Source organism: Anas platyrhynchos, chromosome 2 (genome assembly GCF_047663525.1).
Source record: "Anas platyrhynchos isolate ZD024472 breed Pekin duck chromosome 2, IASCAAS_PekinDuck_T2T, whole genome shotgun sequence".
Taxonomy (NCBI): domain Eukaryota; kingdom Metazoa; phylum Chordata; class Aves; order Anseriformes; family Anatidae; genus Anas; species Anas platyrhynchos.
The window spans coordinates 7,539,184-7,562,599 of record NC_092588.1 but is presented as its reverse complement, the minus strand read 5'-3'; the positions used below and the strand labels follow the sequence as shown (position 1 = coordinate 7,562,599).

General features: G+C 38.9%; 1 long non-coding RNA gene across 1 annotated transcript in view; it reads right to left on the bottom strand.

Annotated features, from left to right (window-relative positions):
- Window positions 1-638, bottom strand: part of LOC110354060 (uncharacterized) — a 35,573-nt gene extending 34,935 nt beyond the window's left edge. The window contains exon 1 of the long non-coding RNA XR_002405472.4: window positions 334-638. This is a non-coding gene — a long non-coding RNA (uncharacterized lncRNA). The remainder of the gene's footprint in view (window positions 1-333) is intronic.
- Between the last annotated feature and the right edge of the window lie 22,778 nt (window positions 639-23,416).

Genomic DNA, 23,416 nt, shown 5'->3' with positions numbered 1-23,416 from the left:
TGGGAATATAATGTATATTGTTATATAACCAAAATAATGATCTCTATACAATTAGAATTACATTTGCATATTGCACAGTCTTGGGGGGGAAATTCCTTAGAATATCACAGCAGAATAAGCTGGCAGAAGGACTGGCACCAGGACTATCAGTTGGAGGAACAACAAGAAGAATTAGAAAGCCTTTAAGAGTTCAGCATGTCTGTCTACAAAACCATGCAAAAATTCCATTAACAAGAACAGCCAGTGTGACAGCGAGCTTACAGGGCTTACATGTTGTTGTATATTCTTAAGACTGCAGGAAGCATCCATAATTTTCAGCACTATGTCACTTACTGAGAATAGTGTTAGCAGAGCCAGAAGGGGATGCAGTGAAACGGAGACCAGTCCCTGCTAGAGGCGAGGTACGTGCACACATGAGAAGCTCGTGCTGCTGCTGTTGATCCAGAGAAGAGGAGAACTGGGCACTGTTCAGCCCTCTGTTGCAAGCACAGACCTTAATTAAACTGGTGTCCTTTCCTTGAAAAGCTAAGTTACACCATACAGCTGTGCTCTGGCCCGCTGGCCAGCTTTTTGTGCAGTTTGAGTAGCATGTGGAGAAGGGATTGGCTTCACCCCTGTCTTCTGGAGCAACAGCTGCTCCTTCAGTAATTGAAATCTTTGTCTGGCTTGCACTGAGTCTGGATCCTGGCCAGGGGAGCAGATGTGGAGTCCTGCTCCAGAAGCTTTGTAGGCTATGGGGACTGCTCTGATCCTGTTGCCCAAGGTCTCCTTTGTTTCAGTGTCAGTTTGTTATGCTCAGTTCTAGCACAGACTTTATTTCACATGGGGCAATGACTGTTATTCCTTTCACCCAGAAATTTCCCTGGAAATAAACCAGCAATGGAAGAAGAGGGAGTTTCCTCATTGTGCCTACAGGAGTAAATACTTAAAAGTACTTCAGCAACTAACAAGAGACTGAGGGTCTGTTCACACCACAGGCAAAACTTGTCTTGGATGCTGACCTCCTTTCAAGTAAACATTTGCTAAGGCATAATCCAGTGAGAATGGCTGCATGGCTCTTCCTTTCCGTCCCAGTGTTAACATCTCTGGTGCAGTGTCTGACAGTGCCTCTCTCTCTCTGTCCTTAAAAAACTGCTCAGTGCACGTTGACTCCAACTGAAGGCAGTGGAAGTCTCTGCTGGGAAGCAGTTCCGTATGTCATTCCTCAAACATCGACACGTGTTGTGTCTTGGATAACATTGTGCTTTCTTCTTCAATAGGCCATTTACAAGGCGGTAGCCTTCCCTCCCTCCCCACCCAAGGAACAATCTCTATCCTCTCAATGTGATTACAGTCCATTTCATTCCGTAATAGGTTTCTTTTATTATTCCCTCAGGCATGCAAATCAAATTTTACTCAGCACCAAAATCTTTGTTCTATAAAGAATGCTGGCATCGAGTGCAGAGAAAAAATAGCTTTGCTATTGAATATAGTCTGTGTTAATAGAACTCCACTATCTTTTTACTTTGAAAGTAAACATCTGTCAAAGTTTATTTGCTCCCTTGGAAAGGCAGGAGTGTCTTAAGGGAAAGCACATGATAAAAGCAGATAGATTATTCTGCAATTATACCTTTCTCTGTCTAAATGTTTAATTAGATAAACTGCCACAGAGACAGAGATTACTTTGGCATCCATCTGTCCCATTTATCGACGTTATAAATGCAATGGAAGCCGTGGCAAATTTGATCACAGCAGCCACAGTGAAAGCAGGGAGCTGGCGGTCTCAAACTAGACCAATTTCAAACAACTGTTCAGCCCAGCTGGGTGGCTCTTTTTGGAGGGACAGCTTGCCAGGTGTTGTTCTTGTGTTATCACAGTTTGGGATGTACCAACCTGCTTGCAAACATCTATCTAATATTTGAAGACATGACATCTCTCACCCCTCTGTGATTATTGCTCTTAAATATGTTCTTAAGTTTTATTCCAAAAATGGCTAAATAGCTATATATGCCTATCACAATATTAGTTTGGTTGCAAAGATTTTAAATGCAATGGTAGTGCAAGTTTGCAATGCCGTCCTCACTTCTTGCTGGTCTCTGAAAAAGCATAGAAGAGAGGATGTGATTTCTATAACACAGAGCTGGCAAGTTCAGGCAGTGCATAATATACAGAGAAAGAAAAAGAAAGAGAGAGAGAGAATGATGCAAATAAGCTTCTAAAAATATATTAGAATTTTCCCACTTGAGATATAAGTGTTGCTCAAGACCATAAAGAGCATGAATATAACTGAAAGGGAAAGGTTTCAGCTTCTCAGTAACAAAGCTGCCCAGTTCTGTGGCTAATGATGGCTTTGCTGTGAAGGAAGTGATGTTTTGTATAAATACTGTGTTTTCTAAAATTGCAGTCAGTACATATTTAAGTTTAAAGGCTCAATTACCATTAAATCCTGCAAGATTACAAGTATTTATTTTCACAGCACTTCATAAGGACGCAGGTACCATGTGTGTTTTATACAGGGTTTTATGGCCACGTGCAAACCACCTGGCAGACCTGAGCTGTAGTGTGAAAGTTAATAATTCCAGATGGGGTTTATCTGACCAGCGGTAAGATTAAGTCTTTGCTCCACATTAAGAAATATAAATTTAAATCTTTACCTGCATGTCTGAGCTTCCATGGCAAGCACAGACAATGGGGATTTAGTCCAGTATAGATCCAGACCAGTACAGATTCAGATGCTCGTGAGTCATTATCTGAGTTTTGTCCTGTGTATTAGCACCCAAGACATTACAGCACACCATAAGTATTCTTCCTGGACTCCATCTTCAGAAAAACACATAGTCCTGTATATTATCTGCCACCCTAGTATGGATATCCTGGATTCTTGGGGCATTTCAAATGGAGAAATAGGAGTTTCTGGAATACAATGAATTTGCTTCCACTTTCAAAAGATCAGTAGCATACAAGTAGTTAATATTAACACATCTAAATCTCAAAGTCAGTGAAATAAATGGTGTAGGAAGAACCCTAGATATTACATGGTTATTTTGCATAGCAGATTTTTCTCCTATGTTATTTTTGAAGATAATATTATTTATTGTTGTATCATCTGCAAAATATTCGGGCTTTCAAAAATACATTAAGCTGAGCATATCAATTGCTTTTACAAGAAGTAAGAAATTATGAAAAGTAATGGGGGACATTTCACCCTCAGCAATGAGAGAAGAAATTTTGAATAATCAGTTACACAGAGACGAGGTCTCAAAATCCATTCTTTCCCTGGCTTACCAGTATTAGATTGTTATTTAATGTTTCTTTTAGTAGTGTTTTGGAAATCTGATCTTTTATTTCTGGATGCTATTTTGAAACTTTTTGGTGAATTTTATTTCTGGATGCTATTTTGAAACTATTTGTGTGACATGTTTTGTATAGGAAAAATAGAGATAAATATAAGAAACATTCACAATGAAGGAGAAAAGAATGTGAAATACAGCTGGTTTCAGATCTGGTTGCAGACTTGAATACAGGACATGAGCACTGATAAATTTGCTAATGAATCTCATCTAGTTTATTTTGTATATCAAAAACACTCTTGTAGCTTACATGAGTTTTACTTCAATTATACTTCAAGGTCCATTTTTTACCAACAAATGGGATGTTCAGCTTGTGGGTTATTACTTCTATTTGCTTAACATGTAAAAATAGGATACTTTTTGTTCCTAGGGTCTCATAGAATCTTAATTTGTATGCCTACAGCCTCTACAAATGAATTTTAGAAATATAAACCTTTTTTGAATTACTCATCACAGTTATGTTGCTTATGCCATTTCGAGGCAAAAATAAAATAAAATAAATAAATAAATAAAATCAGAGATATGGAGAGATTAATGCTTCTGCATCATCTGCTTTTGCAGATGCTACTGAAACACTTTACAAGAGGCAAATGTCATTGTAAATCAATATTTGTAATTGCAGGGCAGAATGATCTGTTTCCAGTGGCTAAGAAGCAGCTAAATTCAGACACAATTACAAAACCATAATACAGTAGACAAGTAAACCTGCCCTCTGAAATGAGTATATTACTTGTCAGAGATTCATTTCCTGTATTGCAAGAACAGTACTGAAGTATTAGCCTGTGAATTTCTCTTTTCATTCTCACTGTATATAAACGCACCATACTACAATCATGTTCTTGATCCGTATCATCCTCATCTGGACTCCAATATTGAATATAAACAATACCACCAAAACAATTTTTTTCTGTGTGTTTCTGTTCTTGACCTCGATTTCCTCAGCCAATTTTATTATTGCACTGCTTGTGCAATCCTTCCCCTGCCCCCCAAACCTTTGAGTGTTGTGATTTCACTCACTGCAATTCTACTGTAGGACAGAAAGCAAACAAGCTCATAATCCCTAAACCTTTTACAACATAGAAGACAAACTATAAAATATGTATCACTCACAGGCCCAAGACATTCTGGTTCCAATTACCTGTAGTGGTTGCTATAACAATACTTCTATAAACATGCTCACAGAGCCACATTCTTGAGAGGTACAGATTTTATTTTTTGTCCAAAAGTAATAAATATTCATAACCAATAACATCCATAAGAACAGCAAAACACTTCAGAGTCAACCATCAGGTTCAATGACATGTTAAATGCCAGGCAGGAGAACTAAGAAAAAAAAAAAAAAAAAAAGAATATTAATGGTATGTTTTCTTGCATTGGGTGTCTGAAAAAAAGGAGTTCAACAAGACAAAGTACTTGCTTGCATCTGGTCATGCTTGCAAAACTGTCTTAATAAAGCTTCTTTAAATAAAAAATAAAAATTAAAAAAAAAAGTTTTTCAACTACAGAAACTAGTTTACAAATATACTGTGTAATTGTCAGAAAGTTGTGATTCTTTCATAAGATCTTTCAAAATTATTCTGTACTTTAATCAAAATGATACAGTATAAATTTATGTGTTTTGATATCATTTGTGGCCAATTGCCACTGTGCTGTTTTGGCTGAGCATTATTTTTCAATTTGCATGCAAATAAAAGAAGGAAAAGCACTCATTTTAGCTCTGCTCAGGTAAAATCAAGCTGAGAACATTTCATTTCAAATTATGTTTTGGAAATATAAAAGCAATCATTCAATTTGAAGTGCTTGTTAAAAAAGACTATTTTATTTTACAAGGGGGAAAAAGTCTGTTCTTCTTCTCTATGGTAAAAGCCAACAGTTAAACTTTTTTGTCCTTTCATGAAAACGATTTGCTACAATTTCCTGTACAATTAATTTAAAAATTGTTCCAGTCAATGTATCTAGTTTGAATTTCAACTTTATTTTTATTTTTAAAATAAGATATTTTAAATGTATTATAAGGAATATATATATCAGTGAATTAAAGAAAACAAGATATTTCTACAGTTTCATCATTGTTACTCATTCTCTAGTGGGTTGTTTGTTTTTTTTTTCTGAATCAGTAACTGGCAATGTGGTAAAGGTATTATTGAATCATGGACTCACAAGATAACAGAGTGGTTGAGGTTGGAGCTCATCTGGTCCAACAGTCCTGCTCAAGAAAAGGCACCCAGAGCAGGGTGCCCATGCCATGGACAGATGGCTTTTGAAGAGCTCCAAGAAGGGAGACAACCTCTTTGGGCAACCTGTGCCAGTGCTCCATTACCCACACATTAAAGAAGAGCTTCCTGTTGTTCAGATGCAAACTCCTGTGTTCCAATTTGTGCCCATTGCTTCTTGTCCTGGCACTGGGCACCACTGGAAAGAGCCTGGCTCTGTTCTCATTGCATATTCCCTTCAGGCTGAACAGTCCCAAATCTCTCAGCCTCTGGAGAGGTGCTCCATCCTTTGATGCTCCACCCTTATTGTTGCCCTTGGCGTCCCTAGAAAGATTCAATTCTATCTGGGCCTTAGCTTTCTTAATTCAATCCCTGGATGTTCAGAAAATGTCTCTATTATTCACAGGTTTGCTGTTCTTGCTTCCACCATCTGTAGGCTTCCTTTTTGTGTTTCAGTTTTAGCCAGGAGCTCCATGGAGGCCTCCTGGCATCTTTGCCTAACTTCTTCTTTGTTGGGATGTATTACTCTTGAGCTTGGAGGAGGTGATCCTTGCTTGAAATCACAAAGTAAAATACAAGGAGCTGGGAAAAAAAAAAAAAAAAAAAAGTCTAAATGCAACTTTTGAGATAAATTGCATTTAAAACATGAAAAGTAAGCTATAGTAAGCTATCCTACTCTGGAAATTTAATGTGCTTTTGAAAAAATTGAGCCCAATGTACTACAACTCCTCTGTTAAAGCTGTTACCAAACTCCTGAACTCTATTAATTCTCACTGCAACAAACAGGAATTGGGAGAGTATTCTGGGGAAGAGTCACTATTTTTGCAGTTCTCCTATGAGTTCTCCTTATATTCTCTACAGATAACTCTTGTTGGCAGCCGCTGGACACAGGATGGTGGGGAAATCTGACTTAAAAAAAAAAATAAATGTTATAGTTTATCTCATGATGTTAAGTTGACAAGGAGTGAGAGGCATTATTAAGATTTAGCAAATTGACCAATGAGAAGAGATCATTAAGAAGAAAAAGGGCAATTTATCATTAGTTAATCTGTGATATTTGTACTGGACATTGAACAGAGTATCACGTTGTATCTGTGTTTATGCAGAAAACTTCTTTTGGGGGCTCATTTGCTTCTAAGTGTAATGCACCCTCTTATGTGGTCAGCTGTTTGCCAGCTGTGAGTGGTTCTGGGTCATCTTTCTCTTGACTTAATGCTCTTATGCCATGTGCTTGTCTCACTGGGACCTACACCTTAATTTTATTTCTTTATTATACACAGTCTTGCAGAATACTTATTCAAGCACATTAAGTTAATGTATCTGACTAATCTTACTGATTTCTCTGAACTGTGGCAGAGAAAGAGAAGGGTCAGGTTTGCTCTGTGACACCCATCCAAAGTGACTTAGGAATGTGATTTGATAAGCATGTTCTGCATAGATCAAATTCACCCAGGGAAAGGAAGATGGAAAGGACATTAAAGGTGCTATTAAAATGTATGCTTTTATGTTAAACTAGTATTTTTGAAAATTCCTCTTCCACCATCATTTTGTGCAGTGCCCCACAAGCTTTTAAGCATTACTAGAGTCACAAAGTTTCACAGAAGGGCACACAAAGCACAGGATTTTCCTAACATTTTGAGCATATTTGGTGTCATTTCAAAGTCAAACACTGCAAATGCATACTTTGCTCATAGAGATATAAATACCTTGTCTTATTCTTTAAAATTGAAGAAAGTGTGGGTTATTTATATAGGTTCCCTTCGTAGTTAATGGTAAGGAAGAGCATCAGCACTGGAGAGAAGACCAATTACCCTCTCACCTGACATCAACCTCAAGGTGCAGTGAGCTATGTTTTCAGTGGGTCTTGTATCTCTTTGACCCCAATGTGAATATGGATAAGATTAGATTAATCTAGATTAGAAAATTTGCTTTTAGACCACTAAAATTAGACAATAGAAATCTCTTATTTGTTTACAAAAGGACAGGCAAGAAGAAGGACAACCTTTATGTCTCTATTGAAAAACTGTCATCCTATTGAAAAACTGTCATCCTAAATGGATGGCTATGGAGAAGATGCTGAGATGTTATTGTATGGGATCTCAGTCTTCAAGGGTGCCATCAAACTACTGTGGCTCCTGTGGTCTGTACAGTGTTCAGTGAGACAGCCTTTTTGTATCATAATGACTTCATGACAAGAGAAAAAGATGAATTCTTCTGAAGTCCCAGATCACCTTGAAAGAATTTTATTTTTTTTCATGTGGAATTCCCAATAGGGAGAGCTAATTACCTCTGTAGAATAAAAACAGATGATTTGTAACAGGGTTGCACAAATGTCAGGATTCATGTATCAAGATGCAGCAGTCCAAGGAAATTCTTCTTTTCCCTGAAAGTCTGTACCTCTAGGGATTTGTGAACTATACATATCTAAAGAAAAATTCTTGGCTATCACTGTTAGATTCAGTAATATCATTCAATAAAATGGAATGTATCTTGAAATCTGAACAAAGCAGTTTGCAAGAGAGGGAGGGAATGTTTACTCTATTTTGGACTGCTTGTTAAATACCTTGAAAAACAGGCTTTTCCTTTGTCTACCTCCCTATAATCCTATTAGCTGAATAGTTCTCTGGAAGCCTGGACATTGCCTTCCAGCTGCCCAGAAGGAAGTAAACTCATACAAGCTGTACCAGATAAAGTGGAAATCTTTGGGAACACACAGAAATTCCACATTCCTTCAGTAAGCTGTAATAGCATTCTTAAATGGGTCAGTGATCCAAGAAGAGTTCAAGGTTTTCACAACACTTCACACAAAGATCTCAGAGAGTTTTACAGAAGTATGGGTATTTCCACAGCTCCCTTTCCTAAACTGGAACTCCATCCCCCACCTCCCTCTTCCCAAAATAACAGAACCAAACTGGAATCTGAGAACTGAAGTAAATTTTTTCAGGGACATACAATGACAAAGTAAAAGAAAAGAAGAGAGGAGTTCCCCATGCAGTTAGCAACCAACTGAACTAGAGACATCTATGGACTGTTTAATATATTTTTCAATTCTTTGTAAAGGAATTTCTTTATATATATTATACGCACACATATATATATTCTCCATGTAAGAATTATATATATATATATATAGTAAATCTCAAAGAAGCTGTTAGAATGGAATGAGAAGAAACAATGTAATTTTAAATTCCAAATGTAATCTGTTAGAAAAGGGAAACTAAGCTTCCCAGGGAAATCCATTTTCTTTCTGAATGTGCAAAATAATGAAAATAATAATGATTCTGACAACTATTTATTCAAAAGTAACATTTCCTCTGCAGAGGAAAAACAGTAGCATTTTGGGCAAAAAAAAAATGTCCTTACTAAGGGCAGGGGTGGTCTGACTGCCTGTGAGAGCAGAAGAGTTAGGCATGGTGAATTAATATCACTCTGTATGAGGGTCTACTTCAGGAGAAAGTAAATTGCCGCTACATCTAGGGAAGAAATCTTCAAAAGCAGACAATAAAGGTCAAAACTTGACCATTAATGTAATTAGAAAAACAACACATTTCTTACCAACTCTCTTTCTCATCAAGTCTACTCAGGAAAGAAGCCAAGAAAGAGCAATCTCCAGAGATGTTGAAGAGATGAAGGGAATATGGTGGGAAGGAGGAAGAGGCTGAGGAGAGGGGGATAAGAAGGTCAGTGTGAGGTGGAGGACATAACAGAGAGGAGTCTCTGTGTGTCTGCTGTTTTGACAAACTCCCCGCTGAGCAAGAGCGAGGGAAAATTCATAGGAACCAGTTTTAAGAGAAAAACAAATCTGCATCAGCTTTTCCAGACTCAGTCTGAGCATATCTGTAAATCCAGTCTACAAAATTAAGTTTAAACTCCCAAAGATGCAAAGGCGCACTCCATACCTTGGATATTTGGATAATTTATACGGTAGTATTTCTCTGTTTGTGGCACATAAAACCAAATTGGTCTTTAGCTTTCTTTTTCTAGGATGTCTTTTTATATTGCTCATGTATAAAAGTTTAACTATTAAGAACAACATAAGTCTCTACATTAAAATTTATATTAAATTAGAAGCAAGTTTGGGAGTACACTTTAATAACTGCAGATATTCCAGGGGAATTGTAATTACCTAATAAACAAGAATTGAAAATCAAGAGAATTCAGAGCCATAATTAAATCTGAAAGAAATACAGCTGAGAAATGGAATTGTATTGTTTAGCTATCTCAGCAGCATGAATTCAGCCCTAGGAAAGTATTTTGAAGAAGCAGTGTAAAAATTGCAGTGATCCTGAGGTTATGAAAGTTGTCATGATTGTTATATATGGGCTACTACAGTCACCTTAATCATACTGTTATGGTACCTGTCAGGAGAGGGGAGAGCAAAGACTGTTGGAGCAAGTCCCTGGTTCAGCTCCAAAATATACTGGTATACAGACCTTTAATCTTGTACATATCCAGCGTTAAGGGATGGCCATTTTCTGTTGCTGTAGTTCACATGGGCAACAAAATTATGGCTTTTTCAGTTTGTTCATTCCTCTCTACAGACACCTCAAGATCCTTGCTCTGCAAAGGCTCTAAGACAGCTTTCCTGCAAGAATAAAAAAGGTTTTGTGTAGAATATATGCACGAGTGTTTAATTCCAGACTGTTTGCACAAGGAAACCAAGGGAAAGAAACCTGAACTATACTCTCTTAAATTCTAAGTGCTTGACTTGGCAGATTTCAAAGTGTTCTTTTATCAGAGCAGTTATTTGAATGTATCAATACAGAGAATTTCTGGGAATTAGCATTTTTTTTTCCCTAAGCAGAAGCTAGGTAGTTTAGTACTTTTATTGTGATATCATTATTATTGTTACTTTGGTTGATCAGTATTTTAGCTAGATTTAGAATACATATAACATGCATGGTATTATTCCCATAATTACATTTAGCAGCCATTATATGACACAAGAACTGAGTTTTACTCAGTCCAGGGAAAAAATGTGATTTGAGTATTTATGCATATGAGTCAGGAAGCCTGAGAATTAAACTTGCTTTAGACTACCTTCAAACATCCTTGGATATGAATATCCCATGAGCAGGTCTTTCTTTGAGGAAAACAAATTATAGGTACATTTGGTGTTTCTTTCTGGATGATGCTAGAAAATAACACTGGATATGGCCACTGTCTTTCAGCAGGTGGAAGAGACTGAATTGTTTGTGGTGTGATATCCTCCCTCCTTTGCCACTGAACACCCGCATGGGCCAAACTAATCACTGTCTCTGATATCTCTTCTTGCTGGAGTCAATTTTCTACTTTGTGAGAGTTTCAAGCACTGGTTGTTTCCCTCACAGTACAATCATGGAACCATGAAGGTTGGAAAAGACCTCCAAGATCATCTGGGCCAACCATCCCCCTACTACCAATGTCACCCACTAAACCATGTCCCTCAGCACCATAAAGTAAGCACCGTTGTAAAATACAAGCAGACAGATTCAAGGCCATCATGGGAGGAATTATGGGGGCTTTTAGTTCAGAGGCAAAGTCTACAATGGTTTCTCTGAACCATTCTTCTCACTGCACCTTGTCTGTTTCTTATGCTTTCTACTCTAACCATATTAGGACATAATTGTAGATGGTTTGGGAAAGGCAATGAACTAACAAACTTTGATAATAATATTAAAATATTTGGGGCTATAAAAGAAAAAAAAAAAAAAGGGCTATTCTCCATGTGTAGATATCACAAGACTCAGTGACTGCCAGGTGAATCTCCATGGATGTATGTGTAAAGTGATACATGAGATAATAGAAATAAATCCCCATTGCATGTTTAGCAGGACAGAATCTGAGCTGTCCCTTAACATTCAGTTGTGAGATCCTGACGTTGTGACAGTATTGTGAAAACTTCAGGTGCAACAGTCAGGAAAGCAAGTCAAATATTAAAAATTATTGGAAAAGGGGTAGAGAATGAAAGAAAGAATATTACTGTGCTGCTGTGTAAATCCATATTTTTCCCACACTTTAAATGCTATATACAGTTCTGGTATTCCCATCTTGTAAGGTTATATACGTGTGTAAAAGATATAGAGAATCATCTCAGGTGCAATCAAAGTGAGAAACTGCATTCTGTACCATAAGACAGAGCTGAAGTCTGTAAAAGTTATTGTTGACATGGAAAATTTTGGTAAAATAGATTATTTACAACCTGTTTCAGAAAAAGAACTATGGACATCAAATTAGACTGAAGGGAAGGAGATTGAGAATAATCAAAAAGTATTTCTCCACAGATCATGCAGTGAATCTGAGGTCCTCTTCCTGCATGATGTAGCAGGTGACAAAGTTTTCATAGGCTCTGGGAGATGAAAGAAATTTTCCAATAAGCAGCTAGGGACAAAAAAAAAAAAAAGTGATATTTCTTTGTGGACTGCCCTTACCATTACACTTACCAAAGTAAAATAGCTGTTGTAATGAGTTCATTGACAAGTCATTACTATCTTTCCCATTGGTCAATGGCTTCCACACAGGACAGACATTTTTGATAATACAAAGACACAAGGAGTTGCAAAGCTGGTGGTAATGGAGCTGTCTCCTTAGGGGACAGAACTATGTGATTGCACTACAATAACTTCACAGGCAAAATGAGCTTTCATGTGGGGCAGCAGCAAGGAGAGCTAGCAGACTGAACAGCTAGCAGGCAGCTAAGCCAACACTGATAGGAAGACAAAATAACTTTATTTGCCACAGATTGTGAAAAGTTTTGCCCCAGGATTTAACCTGGAACAGAGTCAGGTAGGTTCTTTAGCCAAAATTAAGTAAAAAATAATGATGAGACTTTGTGGCTTTCAAAAAGCAGCTGCTTCCATACTTTTGCTGCCACTACAGTGATTTGAGATTGCAAACAGATGGGAAAGTAGTCTGCATAATGACAAAGGAGACATCCATGAAAACACACCATTCCTAATACATCCTCATAGTTTAAAGAAAAACAGCAAAAACTGTAAGAGTTCTTGGGCTGTGGCTATCTGTTTCTGTCAGAACAGTGAAGGCAGAAAGAAGGAAAAAAAAAAAAAAAAAGATTCAATCTGAACCTGCCAGGAAAAACTAAGGTTAAAATATAAACAGTCTCTTTGGTCTCCTGCAACATGTCTCATCTTCATACCTCTGTCTCTGCATGACATGATTAGTTTCTCTTTTAGCTCTAAAAGCCCTCAAGACCCTCTGGCTGGAGGCCTGGATGCAATCTCAGTTTCAGGGTGTACTTTGCACAAATGCCTTTTCTAGGATCAGATGTTTTTCAAGATACTTGAAAAATATGTGAAGGACTGCACTGAATTTAGCACTTCCCTTCCCTTTAAAAAATCTATTGACACAAAGCCAGAAGTTAATATGGCTGCAAAAATTATGCAAATTGCACTAAACTAGGGTAAAACTCTGGGCAGTTTCCCGAAATCTCCACGTAGGTTCAAGAGAACCACAGTATGGCCACAGTATATCATGCTATCCAAAACAGCCTCTCCTGGATGCTGCATTTAAACCTGTGGTGTCTAGTTAGACAGCAAAAAGATTTGAGAGAAGTGCCTTTGTGCCTCCACAATGTTAATGCTGGAGATGGATTTTCTCAGCCTGAGAGTCCTTTGACATCCCCTCTGAGTTTGGTAGTGGCATACACACCCCATTCCTCTCTGTAATGCTGTGACATCAGCTTTGTTCTTTACATGACTTGTTTCACACAAAAGGCAACTGCACACACCAGGTGGATAAAGTGGGAATGTTTCTTCCACCTCTCTTACCCATCTTTCATAAGAGAAAGGATTTTTTTTTGTCCGCAATGTATGGTGAATACAACAGGCAATGACTAATGGCAATGGCAATGGCTGCGCCATAGGAAGTGGCATGAACTTGACATGACTAAGCCAGAAGCCCATGTGTAAGTTACTTTGAGAAAGTAACATCATGATGTACCCTTTGGTGCTCACAGACCATTAGCCACGAGCTCTCTCTGTGGCCCTCGGAGGCTCAGTCTTGAAGTTGTCACCCCATATACTTGGCTACAATAACATCCAAACCGTAGAGTGACTTCTCCTTGGAGCACACTCCCAGCCAGAAACCCCGGAGTCACCAGATGAAAATCTTGGCATCTGCACTTGTGTACTTCAGCATCATCCATGTGTGAAAATGGCATATTTACAGTGAGACTTTGAACTCAAGCCCATAAAGTTGATACCACAATGATTTTGGGGCTAGGCACTCACTGCTCTTATTTCTTTCATAAAACATTCTGAGATCAAAAGGTGAAAAAAAAAAGGCTAAAAATTGCAATTGTAGGGATGAAAGGGATGGTTATTATTTTTTTTCCTATATTTTCTGAGGAACATTGACTAAAGGGTACCATTATAAGATTATGTTTATTTTACAGGTGAAAACACAGAGAATAGCTACCTCAAAGACTTTTTTGACAGAAGAATTTATTTTGACCTTATACAGAGCAAAACAGCTCTTCCAGAGACAAATCAAAACTTGGGCCTGGAATATTTCACAGAGCAGTGCTTCACCAGCTGAATGTTGTAAAGGCATACTGTAGAGGGAAAAAAATATTTAGAACTTACTGTATGTTTTAGGAGACTAAATCCCATTTTCAGCAAGCACTTAAAAGAAAGGTGCTTAATAAACCATCTCCTCTGAAAATGAGGTCTTAGTTTCTAAGTCATTTAGGTGACCTATTAAAAATATTGGCTGAGAGCCTGGACATGGATCAGTTTAGAGTCCATGGTGTAGAGGAAGGGAATATACTTTGCTCCATTTTCTATAGGATTGAAGAGAAATTTGCTCAAGCTAGTATGAACCCTTCTGCATCAGTCCAATTCTGGATCACATGAGCAAGGCATTGATTTTCACCCCAGATGCACCCCTTTAACCTTCTTTAACCTTAATCAAGCTACACTTTCATGTAGGAATGAGTGAGAGGAATTAGGTTATTCTTCTCTGGAATTACTGATTTCCACAGCAGCAGTATCCTGGAAAATAAAATACAGGCACTTCGGTAATATCAAAGGCAGCAGCTAACAAATTTATTTCTTATTTAGTTCCCGAGCCCAGAAATTGTGCATGGGGCAAAATGTGGTCACTGCTATCAAAGTGTATTGTCTACTCTGGGAACAGAATTTTTGGATGTGAACCAAAATTTTCTTGAGGGAGATACGTGTGTTATTCAGACAGTAAAACGTTACGATTAACACCTGATGAAGCATTAAGGAACCATAAAAATTCTGCTACCTGGGAAAGATTACTTAGCAGGAGGCTGCCTTCACTTTGCCAAGCAAGTGCATAGCAGGTGAGCTTCATCTTCAGTGCATAAATGGATTTATGCAGTCACTCTGTGGCACACAGAAAGGCAGAACCACCCAGTCAACTGCAGACATGGACAGATTCTGCTTCAGTTCACACCAAAACACCCCAGTCTAGAGTAACTCTGCACCACTTCTAGAATGCAAATAAAAAATGAAATTAAAGTGCAAATTTATGCTTGTCAGGAGTAACTTTTTGTAATTTTGCTTGTTTTATTTCATCCTGTTAAGAAAAAGAAAGGATTTGTTCCCCTGCTTGCAATGGCACCATTCCACATGTTTGCCCCAACATGTTAATCTCTGTGTTGTGAGCTCCCACCAAGGCTGGTACACTGCTATATTAGTCACGCCTGAGGGGATGGCGCATAATATGGTCTAACCCTGACATGCACCAGGAATGCCTGCTGGGAGGAAAGTTACTGCAAGGAGTCCATACAGAACCTGAAAAGCTTGTCAGAGCTGTGCCAGTTTGGGGAATCTTCTGCCTTCTGCATGGCATTGTGATGCCACGGTGAGTCTATGGGAACCACTGTGGGCATCAGATCTGGCATTTGCCATTGACATGCCTAATTAAATACTTATTTATCTCTTTTATCACCAAGAGGGAAACATAGAGAGTTATATGGGATCTTACTACCTTTGTGCATATAGGGCATGCCTGGGGATGTGCATGCACAGGCACTTTGATGCTATTTCTTCCTTTCACACTGAAATCTTTTTTTTTCCAAAAAATGTCTGATAAGTATTTTCACATACCCCCATCTGACACAGGCATTTCTGGAAACAAACAAATAAATAAATATTGAAGTTTCTTCCAAACACAGAAAACTCGAAGAAGAATGGCCATGATGCAGGCGATGGCAGTAACCAGTTCCTCAAATTTGTCTCATCCAGGCTTCAAGTTCTTCAGAAGACCACATTCTGGGATATTTTTATTGAAACAGTTTATGCAGTCCATTTGTTTTAGTCCACTATCTGCCCAACAAGAAAAAAAACAGGGTGCTGTCTTTGCACTTCAACCTGCAGACACTTGCTGAGTGCTGCAACAGGAACATACCTCATATGTCTTGCTGAAGGTCCAAATCCTTGTACAAGCTGAAGCCCACCAGAGACAGCCTGGTTGTATGCGTATTACCCAAGCTCTAACAGACCCTCTGTGGACATTAGCCAGAGCCCAGTAAGACATCTAGACACAGATTTTCAGCTCTGTATATGCTAATGAGAGAGCCATACAGCAGGCTGAAGTCATTGCAGGACCTCTCTCAAATATTTTTCAGTGGTCTTGGGAATCTGCAGAGGTCCCAGTCAACTGGAAGCTGGCAAATGTGGTCCCAGTTTTCAAGAAGGGCAAGAAAGAAGGTCCTGCTAATTACAGGCTTGTTAGTCTCACTTTAGTGCCTGGTAAAATTATGAAGATTATTCTGGGAGTTGTTGAAAAACACCTGAAGGACAGCAGAGACATTGGTAACAACCAACAAGGGTTCATAAGGGGAAGGTCATGTCTAACAAACTCAATTTCTTTTTATGACAAGATCTCCCAATTAGTTGACCAAAGGAATCCAGCTGATGTAATCTTTCTGGATTTTAGTAAAGCTTTTGATACTGTCTCTCACAGTGCCCTTCTGGACAAAATGACCAGAATGCAGTTAGATAAAAGCACAATAATATGGGTGAACAATTGGCTGATGGGTTGGGCCCAAAAGGTTCTTGTAAATGTGGTTACATCAGGATGGTGACCTGTTACTAGTGGAGTTCCCCAGGTCACCATTTTAGGAGTTCTACAGTATTTTTATAAACTATTTGGATGAAGGACTTGAAGGTTTTTTGAGCAAGTTCACGGACAATACCAAATTGGGTGGAACTGTTGGCTGTTGAGGGTAGTGAGGCCTTGCAGAAAGATCTTGACAAAACAGAGAGCTGAGCAATCATCAACAATATGAAGTTTAACAAGAGCAAGTGTCTGATTCTGCACGTGGGATGGGGCAACCCTGGTTATACGTACAGACTGGGGGACAAGATGCTAGAGGGCAGCTCTTCAGAAAGGGATCTGGGGGCTTTGGTCAACAGCAAGATGAACATGAGCCAGCAGTGTGTCCTGGCAGCCAATGGGGCCAACCATACCCTGGGGTGCATTAAGCATGGCATTGCCAGTCAGTCAAGAGAAGGGATTGTCCTGCTCTACTCTGTGCTGGTGCAGCCTCACCTCGAGTACTGTGTGCAGTTTGGGGCATCAAATACAAAAAGGATATAAAACTGTTGGAGAGTGTCCAGAGGAGGGCTACAAAGATGGTGAAGGATCTGGAGGGGAAGACATATGAGGAGCAGCTGAGGTCTCTTGATTTGCTCAGCGCAGAGCAGAGTAGGCTGAGGGGAGGCCTCATGGCGGCCTGCAGCTCCCTCACAAGGGGAGCAGAGGGGCAGGCGCTGAGCTCTGCTCTCTGGGGACAGCGACAGAACCCGAGGGAACGGCATGGAGCTGGGACAGGGGAGGGTCAGGCTGGGGGTTAGGGAAAGGTTCTGCACCCAGAGGGTGGTCAGGCACTGGGACAGGCTGCCCAGGGCAGTGGTCACAGCACCGAGCCTGACAGTTCAAGAAGCGTTTGCTCTTAGACATGGTCTGATTTTTGGGTGGTCCTTTGGGGACCCAGGAGTTGGACTCGATGATCCCTGTGGGATCAGTCCTTCCAACTCAGGATATTCTATGATTCTATGATTCTGATTCTAAAGCTCTTTGAAGTTCCCACTTTAATCTAAAATGGCAGACTGTCCATTAGGGACATACTATGTAAAGTACAAAGGAGTGCTAGGGATTGCCAGCCACCCTCATTAACCGACTCTGCTGAGTGTCAGCTGCTGGTCAATGAGCTTACATTTTTCAAAGTGAATAATAATTCCGAGTAATGCTGAGTTGCTACTTTTGATTGTTCAGTGTTCAGCTTTAAAATTTTAAAAACCATTTTAAAGAACCACATAATCTCTCTCTCTCTCTCTCTTTTATTTATTTATTTTTTTTTTAAGTCTGAAAGGAGTCTTCAGATGAGAATGAAAATTACCAGCCAACCCTGGAAAAATCTAGGTCATTGGTCTTTAAAGTGAGCTACATTTTTTTTCAAGTTCATACACCTCTACACCTCTGGGTCAAAATTCACACAAACATAGTTAGCACCTGGATAGATTTACACCTATACAAAGTATAGATCAAATAACCACCACCCTACTCAAAGAAGATGGGTGATTAAGACAACTGATACCTGGTACCCAGATAACATCATTATGTTGTTGAGAGAGAATAATGAAGAGGAAAGTAGCTGAGACAGCATATCTGTCATTAAATGGAGACCAGTTATTATACTGAAGTCCTAGAGTGTACTTCATGGCATACCAGCAGATCAGCAGTCTCATGGGTTGGCTTTAGTGGAGTTTTTCATATGGTTTACATTTATATGGTTTATGTTTATAAGTTTATCCATTGTTTGAAATGTTGTAAAGGGATTTCCTGTTCATAGGTAGGGAACATGAAATATCTTACTGCCTTACACTGATCATTTAATGCTTTTCCCTATTCTATAGGGGAAACACCCATCCAACAAACATAGCAAAGACAGCAGCATAGGATGGTGGCATGTGAATATGCTTGTGTTAGAAGACAAGTGATAAATGCCAGAGAGGAAGAATAAGTAATGACTCTCCATTGATTCCTCACTCTATTCTTTTGAGACTCTTCTGGTGACAAATCACTGGTCAAACATCCATAGTCTAGCCTGTAGAAGTGATCAGAATACCCTTTAATGTATAAATTAGGGAGGGGTGGAAGGATCCAAAACTGGACATTACAGTTAGAATTGTCAGATTACACATGCAATAAATAAATACATAAATAAATAAAGTCATGGTAAACCAGGTGAGTAAGAAATGAAGACAAATAAGAAAATAAGACAAGTATTGGAAGTCTTGGGTAACTAAAAGGAGAGGGAAGAAAAAAGATTGCACCAAAGATGAAGAAGAGGAGATAGAGTGGATAGAGAAGAATGGCTAAAACTTCAAGGAACCAAATCAATTCCAATATCATCCTTCTCAAAGAAAGTAATAAAGCCAATTTAACTGAATAGCATTTATCTGCTACCAGCTAACTTGCTCCAAAATCCCTTAACACCATCAGATGTAGTTTTGTCCTGTGACAACTACTACACTGTGGTGGTTTTACCGTGCTAGGCAGCTAAACACCACTACTGCTCTCTCACTCCCCCTCCTTCGATGAGGAGGGGAAGAAGTAAAGAACTCACAGGTTGAGATAAGGGTAATTTAATTAAAGGAAAAAAATAATTATTAAGGAAAGATTATTATTAACTAAACAATTTAACTAAAGGAAAAAAAAAAAGGAAAGGGGAAAAGGGAGGGGGAAAGGGAAAACAAACAAACAAACAAACAAAACAAAACAAAACAAATAAAGGCTATGTGGAAGTGCAGAGGAAAGAAATTACTCTCAAAGTCCCACAAATGAGTGATGCTTGACCACATCCTTGAAGCAGGGCCTCAACACACGTAGCCAGTGTTCGGGAGGAGGAGCGACATTTTCACAACGAGAGCCCATCCTTCCCCTCTTCTTCATATTTCCACCTTTTATTGCTGAGTGTGACATCGTATGGTATGGAATATCCCTTTGGTTGGTTTAGGTCAGCTGCCCTGGTGATGTTTCTTTTCTCACTTTTTTGCCCATCCCCTAGGAGGGTTAGAGAGAGTCCTGATGCTGTGCCAGCACTGCTCAGCAGCAGACACAACACTGGTGTGATACCACTGCTGTTCTAGCTACAACTGCAGAGCACAGCACTGTATGGGCTGCTGCAGGGAAAGTTAACATCCCAGCCAGACCCAGTACATACACCCCCAACAATTCCAGATATATTTTGATAGCTAGCAAAAGTCAATGATTTGGGGACAGCTTGGAAAATCATCCTGTTGCTTGCAGGGGAAGGAACGGAGAACAAAGCTTTATAGAAGTGAATCATAGTAGTCCATTTGGTTTTGAGGACATGGCATTGCTTCCATATAATTTTGTTTGTTGCTACAGGAACAGCCATTATGTGTCATTCTCCTCTGAATGTGAAAATGCAGATCTGTGAGGGTTTTTTCTTAAATTTAAAGCAATTTGGAACAAAGTAGGGAGTTGCAGTAAAATGGAAGAGACTGCAAGAACATTTGGAGGTTCAAAAGTTGCTTAAGGCAAGAAAATAATGGAGAATGGTGTGACAAGGAAAAGATCTCCAAAGGAGAACTACTATGATTAATTAAGGAAAGTAACCTTTGCAATGGTATATCTGTGCATTAAGTCACAAGAAATGACTGTCCAGTGTAGTTAAATATACATTCCACATCTGGGGGGTTGGGTGCTTTCAGGTTTTAGGAGCTAGGTAGGTGTTCATTTGGTTGTTATTTTTTGCAGGCTGTTTTGGCAGTTCACTCATGCCATGGACGTACTTCTCTACCCAATCATATCTATGGTAACAAGTACCTACATTAGTCATTCCGAGCAATATATATTCCATGCTATCATTTTATTTATTTAATAATGTTTAATTATTGTTTATTTAATTCAAGGATGTCGTGGTAGTGCCAAATGTAAGCAGGGAAAATTCAGAGACGGACTTCTGCAGCTGTGTTACATGACAAACTGCATAAGTGCCCATTATAGCCCTCACCATTCATCCAAAGTAAATCTGAATGTGGTTGAAGGGTGGACCTGGGGTCCAGAAGTTCTTGCATTGCAATCCTATCTCTTCAGATAATTACTTTCATGATTTTCGGTGAGTCACAAAATCGGCTTACATTCTCATCTGCACACACGGAAATTAGTCTTTGCATCACTGCTTTGTAGTTGGTATTTGGTTACAGAATTAGTAACTGGGCATTAGGTACTTCATTTGACATTCATCAGAATTGAATAGATGTATATATAATAAACCCCTGATCAATAAAAGTTATTAGGCCTCTTAGCTTATTTTTAGGTATTATTATTTTATTACGTTTAAATTTATATCTAGCCAATTAACATTACTGAAAGATTAATTGGGACGTGTTTTCCTGGGAAAGTGTCTCTGAAGCTTGAGCTCTCATTTCAGAGATACATTTGAAGCAGAAATATATTGACATTCCTTTCAAATCAAATGACCTCTTGTTAAACTGTTTCCTCCTCGTTTTCCAATTCTTGATATAACATGGGGAACATACACTCATAATGAGGCAGAGCATGAAGAATGTACATTCTGTGAACTCTGTAGGATGGTCCAAGGATATGGATGTGTTTCTAAAGTTAAGTCAGCCTCGAAGATGCTAACCAATCAGAAACCTACTGGATGCCTTATAAATCAGGCATAGAAATAGTTTCAGATAAGCATATAGAAGCCAAAATGAAAATATGACTATACACACATATGGAGTTCTTCCACACTCCACATAAATCACTTGAATTGTAGTTTGCGTATCTGTCTTCTTGTGTGTTTATTTGTCATCAAGGCATTGAAGGATCTGATGGGTGTCAGTGAGATAAATCAAAAGTCACACTGTAACTATTTTGATGCAATATTTTCCACCATTGCCTCTGAAATTAGATATGATCAGTACTAAAATCCCAAGTATATTTACAATATCTGAGGTTAGAAAAAAGATGGTGTATTTTTTATGTTGTCTGATATTTTCCAGCTGTTTTTAATATGTGCATCTCTTGAAAGGACCTGTATGAGTCATCGGCTCAGTACACATTGCTTACTTTTCATTGTTAACCTCTCATAATTCACCTTAGCAGTGCCTGCTGCACTTTTCAAACCGACACAATACTAACAAATCCATTATGGTAAGAGACAATGTAATATGCTGCTGCTGGAAAATACAAGTTTGGAAATATGCTCATTTTTCATGGTTCAACATATTCTTCCATTTGGAGAGATGGCTATGCTTATTAGGGCAATCACTTGACAGCCACTGCCACAGTGAAGGTCACAGCAGGAGACAAGGAATATTATTAAGAATATTTAGGCAGCAGAGACAGGACAAATCCTTTAGGTCATGCTTGTCCATTGTATCAGGTTGGAGGCTGAAGGCTGTAAATGACATCTCCTTATTGTCCCTTTACTCTCCAACTCTTTCCAGCAACATCCTCAGACAGTATGGCTCTTACCCCATGCCAATGAGCATAAAGCTACTCATTCTCTCCCCCAGGACAGGACAGTGAGAGATACTGAGTCACAGAAAAGTTTAGGTTGAAAGGGACCTCTGGAGTTTATTTGGACCAAACTCCTACCAAAAGGAGGGCCTTAGGTTAGCTTATTTAAGGATTCATCAAGTCAGGTCCTTAATATTTACCCCATTTTTGTAGACAACATATTCCAGTGCTTAATTGTCTCATAGTGAAGAATTTTGTCTTACATCCAGGCAGAATATCCCCTGAAGCCACTTGTGGACACTGTCTTTTGTCCTGTCACCATGCAGCCCTGTGAAGACACTTCTTCACTTCTTTACCACTACTTTACAACTACTGGAAGACCGTGATTAGATCCCGTCAATCCTTTCTCAGTCTAGGCTTAGCAAAACCACTTACATCAACTTCTCTTCATCTGTCAAGCTCTCCAACCATCTAATCATCTCAGTGGCAATCCACTGGACCATCTCCAGTTCTTCAAGGTTTCTCTTAAACTGAGGAGACCGGATCTGGAGCCATCCTTCTAGGTGTGGCCTAAGATTGGAGTGCAATGATCATTCCCCTCTATCTGCTGGCTACAGGCTTGCAGATGTGGCCCAGGACTTGTTTTCCCTTCATTGTTGCAAGAGCACATTGCTTCTTCACAGTCAGCTTGCTGCTTGTAAAGACCCCAGGTCCTTTTCCGCAGAAAATGGAAGGGTCTTTATGGCAAACACAGTGCAAGGTCTACCATTTGATCAACACTGGCATTCAGTGTTGGTGCCAGTGACCTCATGCTAAGTATATAATGTGGACTTTGACCATGAAATCTCTAATAAAAGGGTCATTGCAGTACATCAATATTAGACAAAAAGAAGAGCTTTTTGATGGTAAGGCCAAAACCTCAAGCATTAAAGAAGGTAGGTTTTGAACTATGAATACAAATACCATCCAGTCGCTGCATGTATCCATCTTCTTCCTACTTAAGACAGGGGTCCTGTACAAAAAATAGACTGTAGCTATATAATTAAAGACTAAGAGCTATGCATGTCATGTCTGGCATACGATTAACATTTGTAGTGCCTAACTAATGCTTCAGCTTTTTTTTTTTTTTTTTGCCTTTTTTTTTTTTTATGTTCTTGTACATTCTTCTGAGCTGCTTGCTACTAGTGAAATGTTGTGACAATATGTTTCAGGTTAATTATGCATTATTCAGTTTTTCTTTCCTGAGCTTTGAATCATTGCCTTTTAGCTTAATTGAAAGTCCCTTGTTGCATGACTGAACTTTTTACCATTCTTTGTTTTATAGAAGAGCTCCCAGTGTCTGCCTCCCCTCCTCACTGAGTGGTTTGAGCCTTTCAGATCTCTCTATCTGGAATCTCT